At 44.5% G+C, this 15,768-nt stretch overlaps 1 protein-coding gene and 1 long non-coding RNA gene across 10 annotated transcripts in view; both read left to right on the forward strand.

Moving 5' to 3' along the window:
- Positions 1-15,768, forward strand: part of DPP6 (dipeptidyl peptidase like 6) — an 825,076-nt gene that overhangs the window by 374,197 nt on the left and 435,111 nt on the right. The gene's annotated exons all lie outside the window — the stretch shown is intronic.
- Positions 1-15,768, forward strand: part of LOC102154307 — a 105,129-nt gene that overhangs the window by 14,372 nt on the left and 74,989 nt on the right. For 2 of the 6 annotated variants that reach the window (XR_005371356.1, XR_005371359.1), the window contains exons 2-3: positions 9,404-9,515; positions 10,956-11,320. This is a non-coding gene — a long non-coding RNA (uncharacterized LOC102154307). Of the gene's footprint in view, positions 1-5,371; positions 5,575-8,125; positions 8,204-9,403; positions 9,516-10,955; positions 11,321-15,768 lie in introns of those variants that run through there. The other 4 variants (XR_005371361.1, XR_005371357.1, XR_005371360.1 and 1 more) reach the window with 4 other exon arrangements.

Raw genomic sequence — 15,768 nt, forward strand, 5'->3', positions numbered from 1 at the left:
CACCAAGACTGTCATTATTCAACAAATATTATTAATAATCAGAAGAAAGACACTTAAATTTTCTGTCATACACACATCCCTAAATGTTTGAGCCAAGGGCATACTTTTCATGTATTGGAATAACAAATATAAATTCTCTCTCTCTGTTACCTGAATATCTTACCTATGTGGAGCTTTTATTGTCAGGGACTGCCAAATAACCAGCATGCATCATTTTAATTGAACCTTAAACCTGACACGTTTATTGAAAAAAACGGATTTCAAGTTATTTTTCATACATAAAGGCTGCTAAGCCTATGCTTCATTGGTGAAGGCTATCTCAGATATGGATGACCTTACCTCCATGCTTCAAGGAAAAATAAAACCTCACTATCTCATATCCTTGAGATCAGGCAAAAATTGATCAATTAACTCTCCAAATATATATAATGAAGTAACTGTAGGGAATAAAACAAACTGAATTATACCCCGTGCAGCTCATCACAATGTGTGTGACCCTGTGCCACAGGCATCTGGGCATTCATGCCTTGGGCTCTGTCCACGGTGATGCCACCTTTGTGTGGCCTTAGTCCCTATCCAGAAACACGATGTGGTCATATCTTTGGTGGCTCCTAATTCATGTGAGACACTCTTTCATATTCTGACATGATGCCTGAAGGATAAACGTCAGAGCTCAAAATCTATATTTTGATGAAGCTAAGATGGAGGTATGATTATGATGAACTTCAACCTATGACCCCAAAAACATGATGTAAAAGATTGAGAACTCTGCCTAATACCAGTGGATTAATTGGGATCTCTTATCATTATAAGAGACTTCATCTAGAATCCAAAAGGCTCACAATTGCTCCGTGTTACATGTTTATAAAGAATGTATAATTCTGACATATTTTATTGTTGACTTTGACCTGTAAATGTAGAAACACTTTATAGCATTTGTCAGCTACTATAATCATCGTCATATAATGTGTGCAGATGTTGCATAGAAGTAATACCACTTTGTTTTCCCATCACAATTTTCTTTACACTTAGCTGTTCAGCACTCATTCATATATTTTTCTACAAGATATATGACCAACAAAATACTCCCTTGATTTCCATAAGGAAGGAATGAAGAAAGAGATGCATTTGGTCCCTTTGCTCTGCACATGGTATCCAGTGAGCCCCAGGAGGGGAGGCATAGCTAAGGATGCAGAAAAGCACGTGTGTCAGAGTTCCTGCTCCTAAGACATTCATGGTACTTTTAGAGAGAGAATACAGGGATCTGGGCTTCTTTGGTTCCATCCTGATGTTTTGCCTGGGGTCTGTTTACTGAAGATCATCGTTGGGATCTGTATGAAGATAGATGCTCCTGAGGAAGAAAGTTTTAGGCATCTGGGCAGCAGAGAGAATTAAGAGCAGAAATTTGGAATGAGTTTTAGGAGAAAATAGAAAAATGAACTAGTTTTGAATTATGAGGATAAAAAGCAGGTTCTAGGCTTTTTTAAAAAGTGCTTTATAGGTAAGACAACTGTATATCCCAAATTGCTTAAGATGGACTGTCCTGCTTCCTGCCGATTGCCCTCACTTCAGCTTTAATAGCGCTTCCTTTTACTCTCAACAGTGTCCTGATTTGGGCAATAAACTGTAGGGTCAACACATATATTGATGATGAATTAGCGTCTTAAAATAGCAAGAGACTATGAATGAAGATTTGGGTAAAATTAACTTCAAGCTTCCCTTTTCCTGAAAACCACAATCTCATATCTGTGTCAATATCTGTTTTTATTTGAGGGGTGGTGTCTGGCCTTATTTCTTGGAGGAAAAAGAACTAAACATTGCTCAGGTGTTATGAAGTTTTATTTCCAAGGCAAAACTGGAATTCAGAACTCAAATACATTGTTGCCTGTGCTAACATCTAGCCTGTATGAGGGGGACAGAAAAAGGGAGAGAAATAATAGGGCACGAACTGTATGCATCTCTTTTCTTCTGTGATGAGTGTGTCCCCTAACTGTGGCCAGTTACGCTGGATACGTGATTTGGTTTGCCAGAACAACAAAGAAGGAACATAAATGATAGGCCTCATGATAATTTGTAAAAGAAATCTCATTTGTCAAGACTATTCCATTTCTGTTCTGCCTTCAGTGGAGTTATGTGTTACTGTGAGTAATACCTGATGCTCTAATACTTTGAAAGCAGAAGTTCTGTTTGGGTTTGTTCCCTGGGATCCCTCTGATGGAGGTGGTTATTATTCATGTTGGCTGGGATAGTCTTGCCTAGGCCCATGAGCTGGGGAGGTGGGGGCAGTCATGGTCTCAGAACTGTAGAGCACCAATCGCCAGAGATTAAAAGGAAGGGGCACATTGTTTCTTCAGATAGCTGTGCTCCTCTGCTCTCACTCAGAGTGTGATGTGCAGTCAGGGTTGGAAGGCGATCTGTGGGAGCGGGCGCCGCTAATGGGGCATGTGAGACAGTCCCTGAGGGCCATGGAGTCCAGATGAGGGCATGAGAGACAGGAACAGCACGATAGAAGAGCTCATAAGAGCAGGGCCTTGGCATCATCATCGTGTTACATCCTAGAACAGGAGAAGTAAACATTCATGGCAGTGGAGAGCACAGAGGAGATTTCTGCTCTATTGGTGGAGCACTCACAGCAGTGGTTTTTGAAAATGAATGCAATGGATGATATGCATGTAAAGTGAAGTGGAATGAGGGAAGAAGCAGGGAAAGAAACAATGACGGCATGGATTTGTGGCCTTGCAGGTGCTCCTTATGGATCTGCCTGAATGGTCTAACATAGCAAGGGAAGCCTTGGTAATCCTACTGACTTCCAGTTAGTATCAAGTGTTAAGTAGAAGGAAGCTTTAGTAACCATGAAGTTCATTTGAAATGGGAAAAGTCAAGCCCATAGAAATAAAAGGTTTAGGGGGGCCTGGATGGGTCAGTGGTTGAGCATTTGCCTTTGGCTTGGGGTGTGATCCCGGGGTCCTGGGATTGAATCCTGCATCGGGCTCCCTACAGAGAGCCTGCTTCTCCCTCTGCCTATGTCTCTTCCTTCCTCTCTGTGTCTCTCATGAATAAATAAGTAAAATCTTTCTTAAAAATTAAAAAATAAAGAAATAAAAGGTTTACTTCACTGCTGAGTATGTATGCTAATTAGTGGTAGGAACTTGATTTCTCACACACCCACTGTCTCCCTGACACCAACTGTGTTTCCTAGAGGGCCAAAGAGGACCCTGTTGTCACAGTGTGGCAGAGACCCAAAGTGGACCCAAAGTGGACCAGGCCTCATCCAACATCTCAGGAAGGAGGTTGTCACATTGTGAACGTTGATAAGGTCTGGAATCATCCGTTAGATTATTTCTTCCTGGCAGCCCTGGTGGTGCAGTGGTTTAGCGCCGCCTGCAGCCCAGGATGTGATCCTGGAGACCCAGGATCGAATCCCACGTTGGGCTCCCTGCGTGGAGCCTGCTTCTCCCTCTGCCTCTCTCTCTCTCTCTCTGAGTAAATAAATAAAATCGATTAAAAAAGATTATTTCTTCCTAATTCTAATCAAGAAGTTTATCTAACTCTGTGTGGTAGCACAGCCAGCATTGCACAGGGTTAGAAACACTGAAAAAAGTATTTTTCCATGTGTACAACCCTGCACATAAGCTCTTGCTTCTCTCTGACACTTGTTATAATTTTTTCCCTATAATAATTTTGAACAAGAAGTCTAAACCACTGGTTTTAATTTTAGGTATGTCTTAGAGAAGTCTAGATGGTAGGACAGGGATGCTTTGTATCTGAGTTTGCGAAAATGTTCCCCATTAAAGCTTTGGTATAGACATTTGTTTTATTCCTGATTTCAGCACATCTGCACTGTGCATCAATTATAGTATTTTCTAGATCAGCATGGTCCAATGGAACTTAGTGCGATGGTAAAATTATTCTGTACCTGCGGTGCTCAGTGCAGTAGCTACAGGTGCATGTTGCTGTGGGTTCTTCAATGTGGCTAATGTGACTGAGAAATAGAATTTTTAATTTTATGTAGCTCTCCTTAATTGAAATAGTCCTGTATAACTCATGGCTGTGGTACCGTGTGGTACGGTTCTAGACAGTGATATCAGGTGGGGGCAAGAAAAAGATGAATTAACAACTGCCAGGCCCTCACAGCCTAGAGTGATAGGGAATGGCAAGGGGTAGGCAAACACATCACGCCATCAGAGAGGGATTCATGTTACAAGTCAGAACAAGGTCCTTCAGGAGCACAGACAAAAGAGCATGACTTCCCCGTGGGGTGGGGAGCATCGGGGAAATTTTGACAAAGAACCGATATCTGAATCTTGATGAATGAGCTGAGTCAATTCCACATATCAGAAATTAGCAAAAATAAGGAAGGAATTTTTAGCAATGGTGAAATGTGTACAAATTCATAGTGCTGTGAGAAAGCAGAAAGCTCTGAATTCTCTGAAATTTTAGGAGACATGTATATAGGGAAATATCAATATAATGTAGATATGTACACATGTATACGTGTATATGCTTTCCATCCACGGGGAGGTGAGCTAGCAGATGGCTTAGGTAAAAAGCTACCCCACACCGTTCACCTGTTAGCTGTTGTTCTGCCTTAATGTGCTGTGTGACCTTGGACAAATCAATCTACCATTTAGGCCATCAATCTCCTCCTTGAAAATGAGAATCATGACCTGAAGCGTGAGGCAGGGCTGGGAGAGCTCTATGAGTCCCTCCCTGTTGTAGCCTCAGTAATTATTAGCTTCGGTCCACTTGGTGCCTTCTGCGTTCACTGTCGTAGCCTTCTTTAAAGACCATGAAAACATTCTTGGCAATGTCTTTGGCAGTGAGTAGTTTTTAACTAAGGATTCTTGGCGATCCCCAAGAAGTTGAGCAGATTGCCTTAATGCTAATGGTGGCCCATCTCCTCCAGCTCACATAACAATCTTATACTCTGAGTGCCTGCATTGTAGCTGCATTATTCCCTTCCCTTTCAGGAATCTTAGGCCCCAAAGATAAATGGCTTTCTGTGAAGCCTGTATAAAGACTGAATGGTATTAGGAGCTGGCAGGCAGAGGTATGATTTTGGCGATTCATTCATATATCATTACCTCAATTGGAAGTGCTCGACACATAGGGGCTGTGTGAATTTTGTGAGAAGAATACAAGATTTATTTTTTTCCAGGACCTACCTGCTGGCAAGCTACAAAAGGTCTCTGCCAAGCCCTGAAGGATCCCACTTGAGCTCTACTAATAATAGGCAGATGGATAACTGGTAGACCAGGAGAAGAAAGATGTGTGCATGCATGTGTGTGTGTGTGTGTGTGTAGAAAGAAAGAAAGAACTCACCTTTGTAAATGAACCTCTCCGGCCCTTCAATTCTCTGTTCATCCAGGATGGTCACAATAATCTGTAGGGAAGCCAATTCTACAAGAAACAAAACCGGAGGGAGTTGCCATTGGATGGGAAGGATCCAGCTTTGGAGATATCCCCAGTGGGGAATGGCCATCAATATGCCACTCTCATGAGCTCTACCAATCATAGCACATCCAGAATGTTTTGTTCCTCTCATTTCTCAAGATGGACAGAGTATCACACGCGGTATGATTGTTAACTCAGCAGGCACGGTTAAATATAGAGCTCTACGGCGAAATTAATAGCCCACTGAAGAATAGAGCTACTTTTTCTGAAGGTCCATAAAAGCATACTCTCTGATATTTCCCAAATAGGGTTATTATACATGTGCCCAGCAAAATCCAGGATTTTTTTGTTGTGGTGGTGTACATATTAAATACCCGTGCTTGCACATATGTTTATTTGGGAATGGGCTAAACATATTCTACCTTTCATATTTCCACATTTGTATGATGGGGTCTGTTTTCAAGGATCATGAAAAGTAAGTGATGAAGGGATCAAACGTGTTCTTAAAAGGCCGATGGGCATTAAGGGCACTTGTTGTGATGAGCCCTGGGTGTTATATGTAAGTGATGAATCACTGGATTCTACTCCTAACAGTAATACTACACTACATGGTAACTCATTTGAATTTAAATAAAATCGTAGAGAAAAGTAATAATAAATAATAAATAAATAATAATAATGTTCTTTGTTAGGCCTTAACCTAGTGCTCTTCAAAGTTTGTAAGTGTGTACGAATCACCTGGTGGGTTTTGTCAAAATGTAGACTCTGATTCAGTGGGGGTCCTGAGATTCTGCATTGCTGACCCGCTCCCCTGTGCCGGCCCACAGATGACCCTTTACATGTGTGCACACACATTGTGTGCTCTGTGGGTATGTTGTCCACGTTCAGACAGGAGCCTTGGAGGGTTTGAAGCTATAGGACCAGCCAAATCTGAAAAATCTAGAGGTGCAGGTGTCTTACTCACAGATGCACGCTGAGGGAGCATGCAGACATTTTGGGATTCTGTTTTTTCCAGAGAGAAGCAAAATGAAGTCTTCCACTGTCAAGTCCTCTGAATAATTGGTTTCTCTCAAACACATTCTCAGGGTTGTGTGTTTGGCCCTTTCCCACTCACGGTGCTCTCCCAGTATCTGTGGCAGCGTGTTGGCAGCTCCATAATGGGAAACAGTGGCCACTTTGGCCTTGGCAGTGAGATGCTTATCTGGTCTCGGGCACTGGCAGTGGTGGCCAGTGGCCGGAGGCTGGTGGCGCATCGCTGGAACAGCTGGCCTGATTCTGCAGGAGGAGACGCCTGACTCCAGAAAGCTGATGATGGATGCAGCTGCAGCCAAGCCCTGTCTCATTAGAGAGGAGAGCGCCATGCCCCCTCGTAATGATTGCACATGTTCCCCTTTGGCTGTTTTAATAGTTCTGCTTGAAGCCTATTTGCTTTTCTTTATTTTTCTAGTGTCTTTGAGGGAAATCTATCTTATGCGATGTAATCCAGTTTGGAGAGAGAGATGACATGTCTGACTCTGTGAAGAAATATACATATTTCTCAGTTGTTTTTTTTCTCAGTTTAGTGGTGTTGGACTTCAATGTTTGATTTCTAGGCAGTCTTTAATGTGAGAGACAAACACGTTTATTTTCTATCAATTCCTGGAAAATGCTCTCAACTTTAAAGACCTCTAGACTGGTCTTGTCAGTATGAGCAACGTAGTGACAGTTTCCCTTCTAAAATTTGAGTGCTTAAATCATGAGCAGCTGGTAGTATAGATTAATGCTTTATATAGTCTGAAAGCTGAAGTCCCATGCTGCATTTAGATGGTGTAGAGCATTGATTTTTATCTCTCTGACAACTCTTAAGATACTGGCTGCCCCCCAATGGGAGAAAGTTGGTTCATCTCTACAGCACATATGTTGCCTGCTATAGAGAATATTGGTGAAACGGGTAGGTTTTTCTTGATTATAACACGCACCACAGATACGAGGAATGTTTTAGATCATTGTGAAAATTGGATTCAGTGAGACAAAGCTTCCTCATTAAACTCAAAAATTTAGGATCAGAAACAACACTCAATCTGCCATTTGGCCATTTACTCAACATCTGACTTTATGTTGTTGTAATTGTTAAGGTCGATCATCGGATCTACATCATATTTTGTAATGATTTCTACAAAGCCTTTTTTTTTTTTATAAATACGCTCACTCTTGTGGACAAACTGTTGCAAAACAGAAGAGGATGTAACTAAATACTTCAGCATCCTCTGTTGTAGTTAGAAATCCAATTTTTGTAGACTGTTTCCATAATACGTTCCCAAATTGTTTTTCTAATGTAACAGGAGAAATACATAGTAGTTTCAGCAAGGTGGAGCAATTTTCAGCTTTGCCAATCTATTATGTGCTGTGTTAGTTTAAAATATTCTGGTCATGGGACTATTACCAACACTTCATCTTGAGAGAGGATCTTAAATATGGACCAACTGAGTTTGCATAGAATTGTGTTTTGTTACTTGTTTCAAAAGGGAGTAACTGAAAGAGAGGAAGCCTTTATCAAAGATTCTCTTTTGAGCCATCACTTTCCCTGAACCCTAGAAATTCTCCTGCATCTTCCAGGGATGTTCCCCCGTGCCATACCCTCCAGTATGGGAAGTTTCAAGAGGGGAGAGTGGGAAGCAGACATAATAGGATAGTGATGTCAGTGCCCATAATAGTAGCTGTTACCTGTTCCTATCATTGTGACGCTGGAGCAGACACGCCTGAGTCCAGATGGCAGCATCACACGTGAGGAAAGTGAGGCATACTGAGTTTAAGTGGACGTTGGGTTTAGGTGAGTCACTGAGAGACAGACTTGGGTTAAAGGTGAATAGCCCGCCTAAGAGTCTTAACTCTAAACTCTAAGAAACACACTAAGGGTCACTGGAGGAGAAGGGTGAGGGGATGAGGTAACTGGGTGATGGGCATGAAGGGAGGGCCCGTGATGGGATGAGCACTGGGTGTTATATGCAACTGATGAATTACTGAACTCTACATCTGAAACTAATGATATACTGTATGTTGGTTAATTGAATTTAATTTATTTTAAAAAGATGAATGAAAAATGGAGAAATGCCTATTAAAGTCATTTACAGATAATTCAGAATACTGTCAAAATAAGCCTAGATGCAAATCCAGATCTGTGTTACTTCACAACAGCAACGAAGATTGTATCCATGCTATTTCACTTGGTCTTTTCCCCCATCATTTGGAAGCCCCCAAAGAATGTTAAATGGTTGTGTTTGGTTCTCTCATTCTGAGCTTTATGTTCAGGGGCCCTGTCATTTCATTTCTGCAGTTGCTAATTAGCTAACCTACCTTCTTGGAGCCTGGAGTGAAATATTCCTCACCTGAGACGTAGCCTCTGTATGCCTGTGGCAGCACATGCTCTAGAACGTTAGCAGTGGGCTTTGTGGAGGGGACTCCGTATCTTCAAAGAAGCCCAATAACATCGATAGGGAGCCAGTGATGCACAAATAGATTTCTTATGGACGAGGTGAACATTGAGATGCCATTGATCAGAATTCCATTTCTAGTTATCTTAAGCTTAAGAAATAATCACACATGTGCCAGAAGTTTCACCATCACGTCATTTCTATGTGGAAAGAACATAAGGAAAGGGGTGGCATTGTGCCATACATTTGAGGGCAGCAGGCGCATATGGCTGAAGGGATCCTGGGGATATGGAGCACTCAGCCAGCAGTGACCCTGGCAAACTAAGGAAATAACAAAGTATATTAGACCACACTCAGGTGTTGGGCAGCTTCATTTTAAATCTTAGCGGGGTGCCTGGGTGGCTCAGTCAGTGAAGCATCTGCCTTCAGCTCAGGTCATGATCCCAGGGCGCTGGGATCGAGTCCCACATTGGGCTCCCTGCTCAACAAGGAGTTTGCTTCTCCCTCTGCCCCACCCCCCTACTTTTGCTTGTGCTTTCTCTCCTTCTTGCTCTCTCTCAAATAAATAAAATCTTTTTTTTTTTTCAATTAAATCTTAGATGAGAAGATGGCCTCATCCAATGTTCAGGTAGCTGAAGCCACATGACACACAGCACATAGAAAAAAGGCTGGAGAGAGAGATCTGTTTTTACCAGTCTTTGTCTCTAAGAGGTAATATAAATGGTTTTTGTCTAATTTCTCCCGTGGTGTCTTTCACACCTTTGCAGATGCTGTACAGAAACTCATATTAGTTTTGAAATGGGGGAGGGGACAGTGACGCCCACATTTATTTCACAAAGTCGCAGAGACTTTTTACTGGATGCTTTGCCTTTTTCCAAAGACTGCTCCTGTTTCTGGGATTATAAACCTGGATAGGACATTTGCAGATAGGATTTTACAACCTGCCAACGTGCACTCTGCCCCACGGCACACTCAGACCAAGACTGGCCTTCTGCACGATTCTGTGGGATACGTGGAGCAGTGGAAAATAGGGAAGAGGCAGGCAGGGGTTGTTCGGACATTCCTCGGATGTTTTTTCTGGGTTCTCACTGGAGCCTGGGATGGATCGGGTCACATGCCCCCGTACTTTTTAACTGCTGTCAAATGAAAATAGAATTGCTCATTGGGGGAATAGAATAACTCCAAGGCCATTTTGCAAAGCAGACTAGGGCAGATATTTTCCTTATTTTGAAGACTGAAGATCTAAGGAAGTAAGTTGATATCTTGAGGAAAAAAAAAAAAAAAGAATTTGCTACTGGCTATGTGGGTGGAGGACATGATCCATCAGAATCCGTCTCCAGTACTGTTGAAGATGTGTCTGAACTCAATGCCTGTGGACCCTCCCCAGAGACTGACTCCGCTCTCCTCGAGCCCCAGGGAGCACCTATGGAGCTGCCCCAGTACTCCCAGCCCCACGCCCTCCCACCTGCACCTGTTCTGCAGTTGGCTCACCAGGCTGACTGCCCTGCCGGCCCCTGAGTGCAGTGAGGGGCAGCTTATCCAGCTGGCCCAGGAGCATGGGAAGCCGTCCAGAAGAAAGCAAGTCAGGGCATGTGGGAGGAGGAAGGAATGAAGTTTCATTAAGTTAAATAATTAGGTAAAAACCTGGGGAACAGGTGTGTGCATTATGGGGAGCAGGAGAGAGAAGGAGCCTCATGGAGACAGGTGTGGATCATTCTCTGCCCCTTGACCAGAAAATGCTGGGGAGGTGAGATTTAGGGGCTCCTGCAAAGGTCCATTGGACATGGTGGTGCCCCTTCTGCAGCTCTTTGGAAGGTGTGTACTTTTTGGAAGATGTTACCAGTAATAATTTGGGCCCCAGGGTCCCACACTGAAATCTTGTATCTGCTGTCTGAAGTATAGAACTCTCATCCACGCCTGCAATGGAAAAGTTAGAGGCTTTGGGTTCTGTCCACACCTGCAGCCCCAGCTCAGACACTGGCTAGAGTCTGGTTGGGAAGATGGCAGGGGCTCAGGGAGTGTCCACTGGGACAGCTCTTACGGCTAGCCATGTTCTGCGGAAGCACAGATGTAATTATACAGTCTTTCCCTCCTGCCCAAGCTTATTTCTGCCTCAAAGTGTTTCCTTAAACTTGTATCTGTTACTTTTAGGTTTCATACACCAGAGCATCCTATTCTTGAGATTGAAGTGATTACTTCATTGTTTTCAATGCTTAACCACAGAAAGTGTGCACGAATCTACGTTGCATAAACGAAGGCAGAGAAACCACCTGAAGGAGTTGCTGGTGGAGATAAGCAGACATTTCCTGCACTGGCTATTTGAAATCGCCACATTAATTGCATTAGTAAAAAGCAGGGGGGTGGGACAGTGTTCATTATAAGGCTTCTGTTATGGTTTTTGCCAGTAAATGCAGGATGTGAGACCCACGCTGCTTTTACTTCGTACACTACTGATTCAGCCTAACAAGTGAAAGTGTTTCTTTAAAAAAAAATCTCCAATGCCACACACCTGAATTGTGAGTACTTATCATTTCACCGAACAAATATCAATACGTTGCCAGTTACGGGTTGTATAAATGACCATTATGATGATTTGTTGGACACACATACATTATTAACCTATAAACAATGTGTAGATACAGGCCGTAAACTATGACACTCACAATCCAAGTGGTGCCCATGGTGGGAAATGTTCCACGTGTTAATGAACAATTACTGTAGTAGACCAAGAATACAAAATCAATCCAGGAGGCTAATAAAATGGAGTTAGATACCGTAATCTGAGTGCGGTGTACTAGTGCTGCAACCATCAGCGTGCTGTTTGCCACACTGCATTTCAGAGATTGTGGGCTGTCCCTGAATGCAGGGGACATTTTTTCCTGAAAGCCCTTCATGTTTTGTGTTCTAAATTGGAATTCTACAGGTATTGGTGGGAAAGTACCAATCAATATGTTAATAACTTGTGTGTAGTTTGTAGTGTTGATGGATTTCAGTGAGGTGCTCCGTGGGATATAAGAAAACAGAACATGCTTGGTTTTTTGTTTTTGTTTTGTTTTTCTAGTCCAAACTGATTTAGTTTGGTAGGCATGAACTGAGCATCCATACCTGTGTGCTCATACAACAGGGAGCTAGCATTATATACCTCTCCAGCAGAACAAGTTTAGAGATCTAGAAGGAATTCAAAGTGATGTGCAACCTGGCCCTTTTGCTTGATTCGGCAAGCAAAGTGGAACTGCATTTGGATGATGGGAATTGTCTTTTTTTTTTTTTTTTTAGATTTTATTTATTTACACACACACACACACACACACACAGAGGCAGAGACACAGGCAGAGGGAGAAGCAGGCTCCCTGTGGGGAGCCGGATGTGGGACTCGATCCCAGGACTCCAGGATCATGCCCTGAGCTGAAGGCAGATGCTCAACTGCTGAGCCACCCAGGTGCTCTGGGAAGTGCTGTGTCTAAAATTACAAAATGCCTTTTCAATTCTGCCTGGAGGGCTCTTAGCCATGTTGCTTCCATGACAAATGTGATGTGAGCGGGAAACTAGCAGGTGCCACAGCTATGCTGGAGGAGGGAGCGGCCAAGGGTGCTGCTGCTCTGGGCTGCAGGGAACCCTGCCCCGTCCTCTAACATGGGCTGTGGGGGTGACCAGCATCTTTGAGAGCCATTGACCATCTCGTCCCACTCTATACTTTGGAGTACGATTCAAGATGGAGTGTAGAGTTACCTCCAGAGTGTTTAGGATTCAAACTAAATGCCAGGATCCCTCTGAGTTGTGGGGAAGACCAGACCCTGTGGGCCCGATGACTCAGGGAGGCTTGGAGGATGGCATATATGGACTAGAGGCTTGGAAAGCAGCAGGTGGGGAGGCGGGCAGGTGCAGGCCTGCCCTGCAGAGGGCCCATGCTCTGCCCACTCCAACTGACGGGCCCTACGAAGATGGCTCTGTGGCTTCCTCCATCAGGGAAGCCACTGGCAGCAAGTGGTATTAAAAGGCATGGAGGACGATAACTTGGTCCCAGGGGGTGTCCCGTGCTATTAACTGCAGAGTGGGTCCAGGGGGCGGGGTCAGGTTAAATGCCAGAGCTCCTCAGATCTCCTTCCGGAATATCCCAGGCATAGAAAGGCGAATCACTCCTACTACTTGATTCATCAGTTCTCCTCATTTCAAAGGTGAACCTGAACTTAACTTCTGCAAGGGGCAGGGGAGGGAAAATTGGCTGTGAGCAGTGTCAGGCCCTGTGGCCAAGTCAGTGGTTCTTCTGTCTCCTGCCATAGGACCCCGGTTTGCACAGATGGCCCAGGCCGGGACCCTGTATTCACGCGCATCTGCGCAGCACCTCTTTGGTCCTCTCCCTGGCTGGTCCTATTCTTTTTGTAAACATAAAGGTAAAATAAACCCAGGTGGAAGTTTGAATTGCAAGCTACTGAGTAGTTTTCAGTATTGCAACCAAGAAAGAAAAAGAGAAAGAAGAAAGAAGAAAGAAAGAGAAAGAAAGAAAGAAAGAAAGAAAGAAAGAAAGAAAGAAAGAAAAAGAAAGAAAAGAAAAGAAAAGAAAAGAAAAGAAAAGAAAAGAAAAGAAAAGAAAAGAAAAGAAGCCAGTCAGAGGCCCAGGATTTGAGCATTTAGAACCATTTCCTAAAAGCTAGCCATGGGCATGGTGCTGTGCCCATGGCAGACACAGGCCACCAGGCTCCATAACTAGTTGTAAAGTAGGTCTGGTTGGTTCCGCAGCAGCCCAGCATTTCTGAATCTGGATAGCTCTCAGGGGCACGTGCCACACACCACCTCGCCCAGGCTGGTCTCACCAAGCCCCACACTCAGCAAAGGATCTCATGAAACCTACCCGCAAAGCGTAAAGGTCGGGGGTGTCACCCACTTCGGCGATGTTTGCATTTCAGTGGAGACAAAGCCTGATGTCCAGAGAGGAAGCAGAGACTATAGAATTTTAAGTGCCAGCTGGATGGTGGGTGTGTTTGTTGCCCTGAAGGATCTCTGAAGAACTGGGGACCCTAGTTGGGTGCCCCTGAGATGGTGCCACCTGTCCTGCCCTCGCCCCACAGTGTCAGCCTGGCCAGGGCAGGTGCATCTGGATGGCTCTGCCACGGCCTCTGTGTCTTACTAAGCACATATTCGTCCTGCCTTCTGGCAAATATTTTCCATATGGCCTTGTGCTTATTTTTATCCTGGATCCAAATTGTTTCCTTCAGAAGATGACATTCCTTGCCAAGATGTCACAGACAAAGGTGGATGATAAATTTGAAGTTGCTTTACATTTTTTGAAGCACTCTAGAAGCATAGTTTTATTTTAACAACCGTCATTCCACATTCAGGTCCCCACTGGGCCTGAGAGGCCGCCCTCTGGGAGTCCTGCAGTCCCCAGGCCACCACACTTCCGCCCACCATATGATCTGCAAGGGTTCTCTCCAGCATGTGAGAAGTGCATTCGTCTGAGGGCCTTCTCCCTGTTGTGAAGGCAGATATCTATTGGATAATGAACCTTAGTGAAGCCTCGAGAAGAAAGAAATGATCTCAGAGAAACCTAGGAGTCACCCATGATTCAGAGAAATTTAAAAATCCAAATGTACACTATGAAGTGAAAGTGGCAGTTGTAGGACCTAAATGATTCGAGCCCAGAGAAGAAAAGAAAAGGAGCAAGAAGAAGAGGCAATGAACTTGTCAGAGTCTGGTTAGCTCAGGCAGGGCTAGCGCGAATGTCTGTGCCTGTCTTGGCGGATATCCCTTTGGGCAAGGGTGCTCAGGTTCATCCTGTCATTTCTTCCTTTGCCATCAGAAAGTAGGACCACGGTCCTCCCTCGCCATCAACCGCCCTGCAATGTCCAGGCCCTTTGACGAACAGACCGCCCATTGAACCTCACGGGACAGCCACGCCGCGCACACAATGTCCCCTTTAACACTTATTCAGCACCGCTGCCTCTCCCCCTTCTCAAACTTGCCTTGTTTTTCCTCCTGAACATGATCTGAAAGCAAACATTTGGGGACTCTTGCAGCAGCGGCGCTGCCCTGCTTCTTCCATCGTGGCATTCATCCATCGTTCTTTCTTCCCCAGCCCGGCCTCACTGTTCTAGCTGAGGACCAGTGCCAACCTGTCTCCCCGGGGCTAGTAAGCGTCCGAAGTTGCTATTTAAATTCCACATTTCTAAACTTGCACCAGACTGGGTGTGAACAGCCAGATTATTTGTTTCCTTGTAAATAAAAGTGCTTGATTGTTGGGCTGTGTGGGGTCGGTCCTTGGTGGTCACTGCCAGCAGGATGAACATGTATAGGCTGTACAAAAATGTGGTTTAATAAAACATTCTGCTGCTTTTTCTTCTTTGAGATGTTATTCAGCAGCACGTGTTATGCATTGGAAATGCCACTAATTCAGAATCTCCGGGGAAAGGAAGGAGGGTGTGGGGACAGACGGCAGGATGGGGCAGCAGAGCAGGGGTGCAGCCTGCTTTATTTGCAATACAGTAGTTTGGTTGGTAGGGATGTGGAGTGGGGGAGAGGGGATGGCTGGTGGCCTGTCCCCGGGGGGAGGGGACTTCGCAGCCCTCTCAGCAGAACTGGTGGCTACCAAGTGGCCTTTATAAATTATAGGGCCCACAGGATAGGAAAACCTCACTTCCCGCAAGTTCCCGCTGTCAACAGACATGTTCTGCATTAACAGTCGGTTGGAACGCAGCAGTAATTTGCCCAAGAAGCGATACGAGTAGATCCTCTCAACTCCAGTCCTCATTTGACATGTGGTTTCTCTGACCCAAGAGCTCCTATTTGTTTTCATCATGGTAGATTAGGAACCTTACATTTGATGAGTTGAAACAGAAGCAGCCAGCCTCTTTGTGCCGACGGCGTAATGCTTTAACTTCCTGGGAATGCACCTGTTACGCTCGCCCTATGCTATGTGGTCAGCGGCTGACCGTTCTGAGCACCACATCAGATCCTCTTTGGAGCCGTC

Source organism: Canis lupus, chromosome 16 (genome assembly GCF_011100685.1).
Source record: "Canis lupus familiaris isolate Mischka breed German Shepherd chromosome 16, alternate assembly UU_Cfam_GSD_1.0, whole genome shotgun sequence".
NCBI lineage: Eukaryota > Metazoa > Chordata > Mammalia > Carnivora > Canidae > Canis > Canis lupus.